Here is a 12,247-nt window from a genome sequence, read left to right as displayed (position 1 = left end):
CAATGTCATTAAATGAGTCACACCCTTGAGAATGTGAAAATTTAATAATTAGAAATAATCATTCATAAAATGAAAATGTTAGTGAGATCCTTGAGCTTGATGTACAGGTTTTTTGATGTTAGGTTCCAAATTGGATAATGATGAAGATCGCCTTTTGTTGTGATTTTAAGCCTGTTCCTGGATTTTGCCAAGGAAACTACCTTGCTGAATTCAAGTATGTTGAGGGAAAGGCAAATGAAAAATATTTTGGCCTTTTTCCCATAATTCTGGAAATCTATTTGGCAGATCACTGTTAACCAAAACCTTTTTTAAGTTGATCTTATGGCATGCAAAACCATCACTCTGAAGATAAATCAACCTCTCTTGAATTTCTGTATCAACATCGGTGGGTTGTTCCTCAAATGGATCTAATATCCAATATTGGATATTGAGATTTAACAGGTAATTAAATCTTTCCTGCAGATCTGTATGTATTTTCATTAGGTGTTTCACGTAAACAGTCACTGTCCTTCAGTGTCTCTGTGTTCGTGTTTAGATTTGGAAATTGTAAACATTCCCGACATCTGATATTGCTCCAATGGATTTCCAGTTTTTTATAACTATCAATGAGGTTATTGTGTTCACCCTGTGAGATCTTATTCAATAAAATGAGTTTGTCAAAGATATCTGCAAGATAAAACCTTTACATCCATGCTTGTTATGAAAAAGAAAGGAAACAATCAAGTCCCAGAGCACAATAAATGACAAAGGCAATTTCATTTGGACAGCCATCTCACCTCGATGTGCAGTAGCAGCGTCTGGAAATGTTCATCATTTTCTTCACACAGCTACCAGAATGGACAGGCAGATTTTATAGTTTACAGTTTTCATGACAATTGAAAGCAAAGCATTTAAACATCCTCCTCTAAGTTTTTAACCACGACTAAGTACTCCCTATGAATGATGCAATGAATAGTAAAGACTGAAGGTATAGAATTTTTCAGGTGAGCAATGAACCCTCCGCATTATCAAACTATTGAGGCGACACGATCAGTTGCACAGGCAAATATGTCTTCGAATGGAATACTGTTTTTGTTTATGTAGTTCTTCCTCAAAAATAGTCCCTTTGCATCTGTTTTAATCCTTCTGCCAAATATTCTTCCGTCAAGTCGTTTCCAATCTAGAATCTGGTGTAAGCCTGAAGAAGAGCATTGTTCTTTTGCAGAGTGGATTCATCATAATTTTTAAGAAATTTTCTTGGATTATAATGAAATGATTAATTGTTTTTAAAAGTCCATTGCCATGTAATAATTTCCTCTAGAAACAAGGTAGTTACTCAAAGGAGTTGCCAGAATAGATTCTTTGGCATTTACATTCATGATGCCAGATAAAATTATGGACACTGAAGGCAAAATAAGTGTCTCAACAACTTTGAGCATCTCCGTTTTTGGCAATAAATTCATTAACTGTTTATGATGTGAGAAGACACTTTCCTCATTTCTGTGATGGTTCAGTAATCATCTGTGAGTTTCTCTCATTTCTCTCAAAATTATCTCAAAGGGATTTAAAGTAATCCAAGGGGTTATCTTCATTCTTTTATATATGGTCTCTAAATGTTATTTCAGTTTGCTTGAAAATGTATTGATAATGTATTGAAACAAATGAGCAGAGAAAGGTTTTGTGGAGATGTAATGAACCATGCAATAAGTATTCCACCAAATAAGTATTCCATTATGGATCCACAGAGAGCAAGAAGAGGAGACACAGTGCTCCTTTGCAGCGTTCTACTGCCCAGTCCAACTACCAACAGCTTCATACAGGCTTTAAACAGCCTGTGAGAAGAGCCAACAGTGGTTTATTTTAAAAACCTGCAACCGTGTGGTCTGGACCCAAGATTGAGGCATCTATGTTTGGCAGCAGCCTCGAAGGATTACAGACTCTGGGGAATCAGAGGACTGAATCTTACCCATATACTGCTTTTGTGGCAGCGCACATCACTCGTGGTGAACCGGCCCCGCTTGTATCACCGCACCAGCGGGGCAGCCGTGGGAAGATGGCGCCGTCGGGGGACCCAATGTCTCATGGCTTAGGCCAAAGCAATGCGCCTAGGGCAAACATGATGATGTCACCGCCAGTGACTGAAACCTCTACCGTGTCCTGTGGTGTGTTTCTCTGTGTGTAACAGCCACTACATTGGTGACACCAACAAGTCCAGACAGTTTTGTGGCCTCCTGATATGGTCGCAACAGCAGTCAATGCGGTCGCAGTGAAACTTACTCCCCCCTTCTGGATGCATCGCCCACATACTTGGTTTAGGCAGGTGGAGGTGCCGTTTCATCTCAGACGCCATGAGGTTCTACCATGTCGTGAGTGCGCTTGATGAAGAAACCGCGGCCAGAGTGGACGACCTGATCCACAACCCACTGGAGGAAGGTAAATACCTCGCGCACAGGCTCCTACACCTGGACGGTCTGGGCGACAGAACCCCACCTGCCCTCATGAACAAGATGCTCGTGTTGGCAGAGAGCCACAGACCCTACTTGATGTTTGAACTGGCTTTCTTTGAGCAGATGCCGGAGGACATCCAACTCCTGCTGGCAGATGAGGATTGCTCAGAGCCACGGAGAGTCGCAGCCCGCGCAGATGTGTTCTGGCGGACCAAGCAAGAAAAAGTTGCTGCCCTCAGCCAGGTCACCCGCCCAGGACCCAGCTGGCCGCAAGCACCCCCCAAGCACAAACCAGAAGAGCACTACCCCACCTGGTGTTTCTACCATCAATGCTGGGTGACCCAAGCCCGCAAGTGCAGGCAGCTCTGTTCATTTCAGGGAAACGACCCGGCCAGCCACCGTTAATGGCTGTGACGGCTGGCCGCACTAACAGCCTCTTAATGTGATCAATAAGTCCAGTGGCTGACATTTCCTGGTAGACACCGGAGCAGAGTTGAGTGTGCTTCCCCCGACCGCCCTAGAGGCCCACACCCGTGCACAAGGCCCAACCCTACGGGCAGCCAACGAATCCTCCATCAACACTTTTGGCACACGCAGCACCCAGATCCAGGTTGGCAAGGACAGGTTTCACTAGAAGTTCATACTGGCCATGGTGGGCACAGCGCTGCTGGAAGCCAATTTCACAGCCTATTAGTGGACATCAAAGGCAAATGGTTGGTACATGCCCGCACTTTCCAATCAATCTGCCTCGATTCCACAAACAGGTGCAACCTAGGAATAGCTTCCATCAGTGCCCCAACTATGAGTATTCTCGCATACTCAATGAATTCCCCACCATCCTGCAGACACAGTTCACTTCCACCACAACATTTCAACCCAGGGCCCTCCCCTCCATGCCAAAACCAGGCGTTTGCCCCCCAAGAAGCTACAACTGGCAAAGGAGTAGTTTTCCCGACTGCAGGAGCTGGGGATTGTCCTCAAGTCAGATAGCTCTTGGGCCTCCCCCCTCCACATGGTCCCGAAGGCTTCAGGGGGGTTGGTGCCCATGCGGGGACTACCATCGCCTCAACGATGCAACCACGCCGGACCAATACCCCATCCTGCATATACAAGACTTTACAGCCAACTTGCACAGCGCCTGAGTGTTCTCAAAGGTCGACCTGGTATGGGGGTACCATCAAATTCCCGTCCATCACGACGACAACACCAAGGCAGCCATCATCACCCCGTTCGGCCTATTCGAGTTTCTGCAGATGCCCTTCGGTCTTAAAAACACGGGACAAACATTTCAATGGCTGATGGACACAGTGGGCAGAGACCTGGATTTCGTGTTTATCTATCTCGATCACATTTTCATCACCAATCAAGGCTATGATGAGCACAAAGTCTATCTCCGTGCACTATTCACTCGCCTAGCAGAGTTCAGCCTTACCGTCAATGTGGCCAAGTGCCAGTTCGGCAAGGAGGCCCTGCAGTTCCTGGGCCATACCATCTCCATGGACAGGGCTGCCCCATCACCCGAGAAGGTCGCAGCCATACGCCAGTTCCCGAATCCTGAAAACCTCAAGGGGTCTACAAGAATTCATCGGGATGGTCAGTTTCTACCACCGTTTCATCCCGGGGTGGCTCGCATCATGCAGCCATTATTTGCACTGATTGCCGCCAAAAATAAGACCCTGGAGTGGATGGAAGAGGCCGAGAATGCTTTCACCACGACGAAGGATGCCCTGGCAAGCGCCAACCTACTGGCCCACCCGCAGTCTGACATCCACATCGCACTCTCAGTGACGCTTCAGCCATGACCGTCAGGGGAGTCCTGGAGCAATCAGTCAACACCCACTGGTGCCCTCTTGTGTTCTTCAGCAAGCACCTTCACCTTCCGGAACTAAAATACAGCGCCTTCAACGGGGAGCTTCTGGTCATCAGACACTTCCGGTACTTCCTGGAGGGCAAGCCATTCACTGTTTTCACTGACCACAAACCGCGCACTTAGGCCCTCGCCATGTTCAAGGATCCCTGGTCGGCACGCCAGCAGTGACATCTATCCTATGTATCGGAATTCACCACCAACATTCGGCACTGAGCAGGTAAGGACAATGTCGTTGCAGACATGCTCTCACGTTGGACATTGGAGGCATGGAGGAGATATTCACAATTGACAGACTCAAGGCGGCACATCTAGACCTTAGCCAGCCAGTAATGACAGCCTGACCAAAACGACAAGGTCAGGGGGGGGGTTGTGTGGCGGCGCACATCGTTCGCGGCGAACTGGCCCCGCTTCTATCGCCACACCGGCGGGACAGCCGCTGGAAGATGGTGCCGTCAGGGGACCTCAGTGTCTTGTGGCTTAGGCCAAAGCGCATGTCTCGGGTGAACCTAATGATGTCACTGCTAGTGCGGGGGTGGAGCTAACGCCACCCTTAAAGGCCGTGTACAAAGTTGGAATAAACAGTTCAACTGAAACCTCCATTGTGTTCTGTGGTTTGTTTCTGTGTGTAGCAGCTGCAACACTTTCTCTCTTTCTTGTGATTTTTAATTATTAATATATATTTTGCTCAAGTTGGTCAGTCAAAAATGCCAAATGCATTCAATTCAAGTATGTGGATATGATCAGCTGTGTATGTGGATCACTGATTTCAGTCTATTAAGTACACTGGATAGTTACAGATGTATTGCAACTGAAGATCTGGTATGATCAACAAAAGAAGTAATAAAAGAATGAGCACATATTTTAGTAACTGTATCCTCGTTCCTCTTCAAGGGATTCTTCAGGGAAAGATTTACCTCTCGTCAGGAAGAAAGTAAATGAAAAAAACATTCATGGACTGTTTCTATTGAAAATTATGTCATTTTTACTGGCAGCAAGTTTAGCAGCTAGAGAGAATTGTTACAGTACTATAATTTGGTTAAGAGCCAGTAAGTGAAAATAATTTTGTTTTGCATGTCCATTTATTTTGATTGTAATAGTTTACAGGAAAAGCTGATGGAATCCACTTAAATTAAAACCTTTTAAAAAAATTGCATTTTACATTTGAAAGGAAAAATCTGCAAAATGTTTGGCAAAGCAGAGAATTGTGGAACTATCCATAAATTCTTGTCTGAATGCGCAATAATCAATTCCAACTAACTACAGGAATACCCTCCTTTACGAATACTCACTTTACAAAATTTGCTTTTTACTGAAAGGATTTCTGAAAGAAATTTGAATGGGTTTTCACTTTTACAAAAATAGCCACTTCAGGTTACGAAAGGTTTCATAGAATGCTCTACTTTCATAAAGCGGGGTATACCTGTATTTGAAGGATTGAACTCATCATCTTCAGTTTCTACCAATACCACTAACTCCATTCCTCTTTATGGCAATTGTTTGAAACATGCTTTCGACAATTATATTTGACCTCAAGAATTTCTGACCACGGAACTCAGAGAAAACTTCCGAAAATGACAAAAATAATAAAAAGAAAACATAGGAGGAAATAAAGGATGACATAAGGAAAGGAAAATGACGAAGAGAAACAAGCAAGTATTAAAGGAGCAGCTGAGGAAAACAACAGCGCTAGTAACCGATCCAACCCACCTCATGGCAGTCAAAATGATGGAGTTGACCCGAGGCTAGTCCTGGAAAAGAAAGTTGGAGATCCCTTCCCTGCAACATGAAGAACAGAATAAAAAGGCAGGGGGAGGTGAGTTGAAGTTAAGGGGTGGGGACATTGGAGAGGAGGCCTTCAATGCAGGAGGAGTCGGAGAGGTCTGAATCTCCTCATGAGTAGCGGGATTGTGATGTGCTATCGAGCAGAAAAGCAGACACAAAACATAAAGTCTGTTCAACAGGCTTTATTTTACATTAAAATCCACAGAGCTGGCTGTGTGAGTGCTGTGCTGGCTCTGATACTGATCTAGCTGATATACCGGAAGGATATTGGCAGCCAACCAGGTGGGGCTTGGTCCATTCAGGTCGGCTGATTGACAGCTGATTGTCTTGTCCTCCAGTGCTCTTCTGCAGGTACACAGGTTGCCCCCTGCAGTAGGCTAGTGGTGTATCACCACATTCACACCCTTTCTTTAAATATTGTCCTGGGGGTTGTCACATTCCATGTTTTACCAAAGCCCCAAACATATATACATTATTTACAAGTTTAGACAGTCCAGTGGTCATCGGAGTCTCTACAACCGTCGCAGGGTTGGCTCCTTGTCAAGGGAAAGTGGGGGCTAGTCGGTGGGGAGGACGGCCGGAGTTGAAGTGTGTGTGAGGTGTTGGATGGGTGGGGGTCAGGTTCATCCCCCATGGTTGGAGTGAGTCCAGGGTGCTCGGGGCGGTCTTGGGTGTCGCACAGCTGTCCGGGGTCGGGGGAGTGCGTCAGGCCAGCATGGTCCTGGGATGAAAGATGCTTTTGTGCTGTGGTGGGTGCTCCTGCTGGTGCCAGGTCCGTGGTTGAGATGGTATCCTCCATGCCACTACTGAACCTAACATAGGTGTAGTTACGGTTTGCGTGTAGGAGGAACACCTGCTCGACCAGGGGTTCGGCCTTGTGGGCCTGCATATGTCTATGCAGGAGCACCGGTCCCGGGGATGTGAGCCATGCTGGGAATTATGTTACCGTCGCCGATTTCCTGGGGAACTAAAACAGGTGTTCGAGAGGGGTCTTGTTGCACAGGAGTGACCTGATGGCATGGAGCGCCTCAGGCAGGACGTCCTACCAGTACTCTATGGACTACCCTTTAGACTTAAGGGCCAGGAGGACTGCCTTCCAGATTACCCTGTTTTTGCGCTCCACCTTTCCCTTACCTCTCAGGTTGTAACTAGTCTTACGACTAGTTGCGATGCCCCTTGCTGTCAGGTATTGGTGCAGTTCCTCACTCGTGAAGCTAAACCCCCAGTCACTGTGGATGAACGTGGGGTAGCCAAACATGGTGAAGATCTGCGTCAGTGCCCAGATGACGGTGGCCATGGAGGTGTGGGGCATGGGATGGCAAAAGGGAAGCGGGAATACTCATCTATGACTGCGAGGAAATAGACATTCCAAATCGTGGAAGGCAGGGGGCCCTTGAAGTCTATGCTGAGGCACTCGAAGGGCCGAGTGGCCTTTACGGCCTGGGATGGGCAGAAGAAGCGGGGTTTGCATTCCGCGCAGACCCGGCACACCTCGGTCATGGTCCTGACATCCCTGATGGTGTCCAGAAGGCTTTGGGACTTGATGAAGTGGTGTAAGCGGTTGATGCTTGGGTGGCAGAGGGACTCGTGCAGTGCCTGCAGTTGGTCATCGTGGAGTGATGTGCAGGTCCGGGAGAGGGCGTCGGGAGAGTCGTTAAACCTCCCCAGATGGTACTGGATGTCGTAGCTGTACATTGCCAGCTCGACTCTCCAGCACAAGATCTTATCATTCTTGATCTTGCCTTTGTGGGTGGTGTTGAACATGAACGCCCCTGCATGCTGGTCAGTGAGGAGGGTGAACCTCCTTCCGGCCAGGCAGAGGCGCCAGTGGTGGACCGCTTCCACAATCACCTGGGCCTCCTTTTCAATGGCGGAGTGCCCTAGCTCAGAACCGTAGAGGGTTCTGGAGAAGAAGGCAATAGGGTCCCCCTCCTGGTTAAGGGTAATGGGGAGGGTCACATTGGAGGCATTACTCTCCACCTGGAAGGGGGAGTCCTCATCCACAACAAGCATCGTGGCGTCTGCGATATCCTGCCTGATGCGCATGAAGGCTGCCTGCATCTTGGGTGGGAGAGGAAAAGTTGTGGCCTGGGCCAGTGGGCAGACCTTGTCTGAGAAGCAAGGAACCCACTGTGAGTAATAGGAGTAAAACCCATGGCACCTGAGCATGGGCCTTGAGCGTGGAGGGAAGAGGCAGCTCCATTTATGGGCGCATCCGTTCTGGATCTGGGCCGATGACACCACGTGCCATGATATACTCCAGGATGGCGAGGCGGGTGGTACTGAACACGCACTTCTCTTTATTGTAAGTGTGGTTCTGCTCCTTGGCCGTCCAGATAAATTTCTCCAGGTTTGCATCATGGTCCTGCTGATCGTGGCCGCAGATGGTGACATTATCCAGGTACGAGAAGTTGCCTTTAGCTTGTGCCAATGTACCATGTAATCCATCTCCTGCTGGAAGACGGAGACCCCGTTCGTGACCCCAAATGAAACTCGGCGGAACTGGTAGAGGCGCCCATCTGCCTCTAAGGCAGTGTAAGGCTTGTCCTGCAGGTGGATGGGGAGTTGGTGATAGGCCAACTTCAGGTCAATTGTGGAGAAGACCCAATAGTGGACTATCTCGTTGACCATACTAGCAATCCTCGGTAAGGGGTAGGCATCCAGCTGGGTGTACTGATTGATGGTCTGGTCTTAATCTATGACCATCCTCATCTTGCTGCCCCCATTGATCACCAGGACTTGGGTTCTCCATGGGCTGTTGCTGGGCTCTATGACACCTTCTGCCAGAAGTCGCTACACCTCTGCCCTGATGAATTCTCTGTCCTCAGCGCGATAGCTACTTCTATTGGCTATTGCCTACAATCTGGCATGAGGTGTGATAAGAGGGCAGGAGGGGCGATGCGCAGCATGGAGAGGCTGCAGGTTGGCTGAGGCTGGTTGGATGGAGCATGAATGGGGGTAGGGGCCCCCGAAGGTGAGGGTGACGCTCTGCAGGTGACGTTAGAAGTCTAAGTCTAGGAGGACTGGGGCTCAGAGTTTGGGCATGACCAGGAGCCTGTCTCCACCACCCCCCCACCCCCCACAATCAGATCGGCAGAGCAGTGCCCAAGGGTATTAATAGTTAGGTCCTAGGCGGCGAAAGCGATAGAGAAGGTGGTCGGGTGGATTTTGAGTTTTCGGGAGTGGGCCACGCTCGGGTGAATTAAGCTCAGTGCTGCCACTGTCAATTAGGCACTTGGTTACCTGCCTGTTGATTTTAACGTCCATCATGGAGCGCTCGAGGCTGTGAGGGATGTCTCTGGTCAGTGTGGTGGCCGCTAGGACCATCTCGGGGTCCAAGTTGTCATTCCCCGATGGCGGAGGCAAGTTGCGGCCGGCAATGTCCTCTGCAGGTGTGAAGTGCGTCGCAAGAGGTGAGAGATACCCAGTGGTGTTCTCCGTAGGCATGATGGGTAGTGATCGGCGGCAACTGGAGGCGTGGCTTGATCAGTGCCCGTGTTGTCGATGCTGTGCTTGTAGGTCTGGGTTGCTGTGGCACCTGCGCCTGCCCGGCACAAGATAGCGGGGCCACGTGGTGGTGGCTTGGCTGGCCTTCCTCCCCAGCTGCACTGGTAGCGCCGGGGGAAGTGATGTCACGCCGTCGGTGTTGGTGACATCATTGTATTCTCCAGAGGTGGCGCCTTAGCGGGGCGACGCTGGCGTGGTCGAGGGCTGGTCCGGGTGCATGGCATGCACGCGGCGATTGTTGACGGCGAGGCCGGAAGTAGGGCCGCCGAGGTCAGGGAGGCTGGAAGTTGCTGCGGCGGCAATGGCGTCACCCAGCAATCGCTCGTGGCTGGGACTAGGTAGGAGGGGGGTTGGTCGTAGAGGGCCGCTGAGCTGCCGGCAAATTTTGAAAGGCATACTTTAGCGAAATGGCCTTTCTTGCCACATCTTGAGCAGTACTGATTTCTGGCTGGACAGTTTTGGCACGATCGTCGATCTGATGCTCACTGGGACCCACAGTACTTACAAGGGCAGCCCACAGCAGCGATGTTCTCGTTCACTGTCTGGCTTTGGGCCACAGTTGCGGACTGGGCTGACCACGTGGAGACCTGGGGAAGCCTGGAATCGAAGGCTTCAGTGTGCAGGACTGCTGCCCCCAGGGCTCGGACTTCCTCCACTGTTTTGGCCAGGGAGTATACATTGTCCTCCAGCAGTTTCTGCCTGACAGCTCTTGAGAGTACACCCCGGAAGCAGGCGTCTCTGATCAACCTATCGTCCTCCCTTTTGTTCACCCCGGGTTCTGCCAGGCACCATCCATGTGGTCTCACTCAGGCTCCCAATGTTTTGGGTGTTGCAGCAACACGTGTGGTTTTAGCAGGCCAAGGCTCAGTTCCAGCTTCGACACATCGCCGCCAACAACACCCGCTACTTCTCCATTGTGAGTGCACTCAATCAAGACACAATGGCAAGGGTTATAGACTTCCTATGGCAGCCTCCAGAGAAAAGCAAATACATGGCACTTAAAGAGCCGTTATCCTGCAATTTTGAGCTCCCCTGGTGTGAGCGCGCCACCCAATTGCTGCATATGAATGGATTGGAGGATAGGGCCCCATCCGACCTCCGGAGCAACACAGATATGTAGCCCTCAAAGAGCTGTTAACCCACACTTTTGGGCTCTCCCAGCATGAGTAGATGGTTGGATTGAGGAACAGGGCCTCATCTGACCTAATGAGAAGCCCTGTCTGCTCTTCAAGCTGATTTTTCAGGAGCAACTGCCCGAGGATATCTGACTCTTGCTCACGGATGAGGACTTCAGCAACCCCCAGTGAGTTGTGGCCCAGATGGACATGCTCTGGAGAGTGAAGAAGGAAAGCAGCACCATCATAGACCACATCAGCAAACCCCATGAACAACCGACTGTGAGGCCAAGTCCAGCAGAGAGGCAAGTTAATTCCCTGGGACAGTTCTGCTACTATCATCAGCATTGGGGCGTGGAGGCCCATCAATGGTGCCCACCCTCCAGGTTTCCAGGAAACACCCTGGCCAACCTTTGTTGATGGCTGCGACGGTTGACCCACATGATTGCCTCCTCTGCGTTTGGGACTCCTTATCGGGCAGGCATTTCCTGGTCGACACGGGCGCTGAGATAAGCATCCCCACAAGCCTCAACACCTGCAGCGGCAAGCAGGGCCTAGCACTGAGGGTAGCTAACAGCTCCTCCATCTGGACTTTTGGAACCCGCACTATTCCCTTTTGGTTTGGCAACAGTCGGTTTGAATGGACCTTTACCCTCATGGCAGTAGTGCAACCATTCCTGGAAGCTGACTTCCTTCTGACTGCCTGCTTGTAGATCTCAAGGGATGGCACTTGGTTCAGGCCAGAACATTTCAGACTCTACGTGTGGGGGAGCCGAACTATGCACCCTCCCCCCACCTTGAGTCTATAACACTTTCAGATAATGAATTCGCCTGCATCCTGGTGGAGTTCCCCTCAATAGTGGTGCCACAGTTCTCTGTGCTGAGCCAAAGCACAGGGTAAAACACCACATTCCGACCAAGAGTCCCCTGCTCCATGCCAGGGCATGCCGACTCCCTCCTGAAAAATTCAGCCTAGTGAAGGAGGAGTTCAAGGAAATGGAGAAGCTAGAGATTGTGAGGCGCTCTGACAGTCCCTGGGCCACCCCCCTCCTCAAGGTTTCAAAAACAGCAAGCATGTGGAGGTCATGTGGCGACTATGGCCACCTCAACGAGGCCACCATGCCCGACAGATACCGTGTGCCTCACATCCAAGACTTCGCCACCAACCTGCACAGGTGTTTTCCAAGGTGGACCTCATCTGGGATACCACCAAATCCCAGTTCATTCCCAGGACATCCCCAAGACCACAATTATAACCCCCTTTGGTTTGTTCAAATTCCTACTCATGCCCTTTGGTCTGAAAAACATGGCTCAAATTTTCCAGTGTGGCTGATGGACGCAGTGGGCCTGGACCTCCCATTTGCGTTCATCTGTTTGATGATATCCTCATTACTAACCACATCCTCAAAGACCACGCTGCCCACCTGAGACAACTGTGCACCTGGTTGAGTGAGTTTGGTCTGACAATTAACCCCTCAAAATGCCAATTCAACCTGAACATGATTGATTTCCTGGGACACAGAATAAACAAACATGGGAACACCGCT

General features: G+C 49.8%; 1 protein-coding gene across 10 annotated transcripts in view; it reads left to right on the top strand.

Annotated features, from left to right (window-relative positions):
* Positions 1-12,247, top strand: part of LOC138763056 (uncharacterized protein C3orf62-like) — a 28,264-nt gene that overhangs the window by 4,160 nt on the left and 11,857 nt on the right. For 2 of the 10 annotated variants that reach the window (XM_069936625.1, XM_069936626.1), the window contains exon 2: positions 286-441. The exons of 5 other annotated variants lie outside the window; for them this stretch is intronic. The gene's annotated coding sequence lies outside the window, so the exon portion shown is untranslated. Of the gene's footprint in view, positions 1-122; positions 442-5,187; positions 5,343-9,749; positions 9,924-12,247 lie in introns of those variants that run through there. 3 more of the 10 variants (XM_069936624.1, XM_069936627.1, XM_069936629.1) reach the window with 3 other exon arrangements.

Source organism: Narcine bancroftii, chromosome 5 (genome assembly GCF_036971445.1).
Source record: "Narcine bancroftii isolate sNarBan1 chromosome 5, sNarBan1.hap1, whole genome shotgun sequence".
NCBI lineage: Eukaryota > Metazoa > Chordata > Chondrichthyes > Torpediniformes > Narcinidae > Narcine > Narcine bancroftii.
The sequence above is the reverse complement of the archived record's forward strand: the minus strand, read 5'-3'. Positions and strand labels throughout refer to the sequence as shown.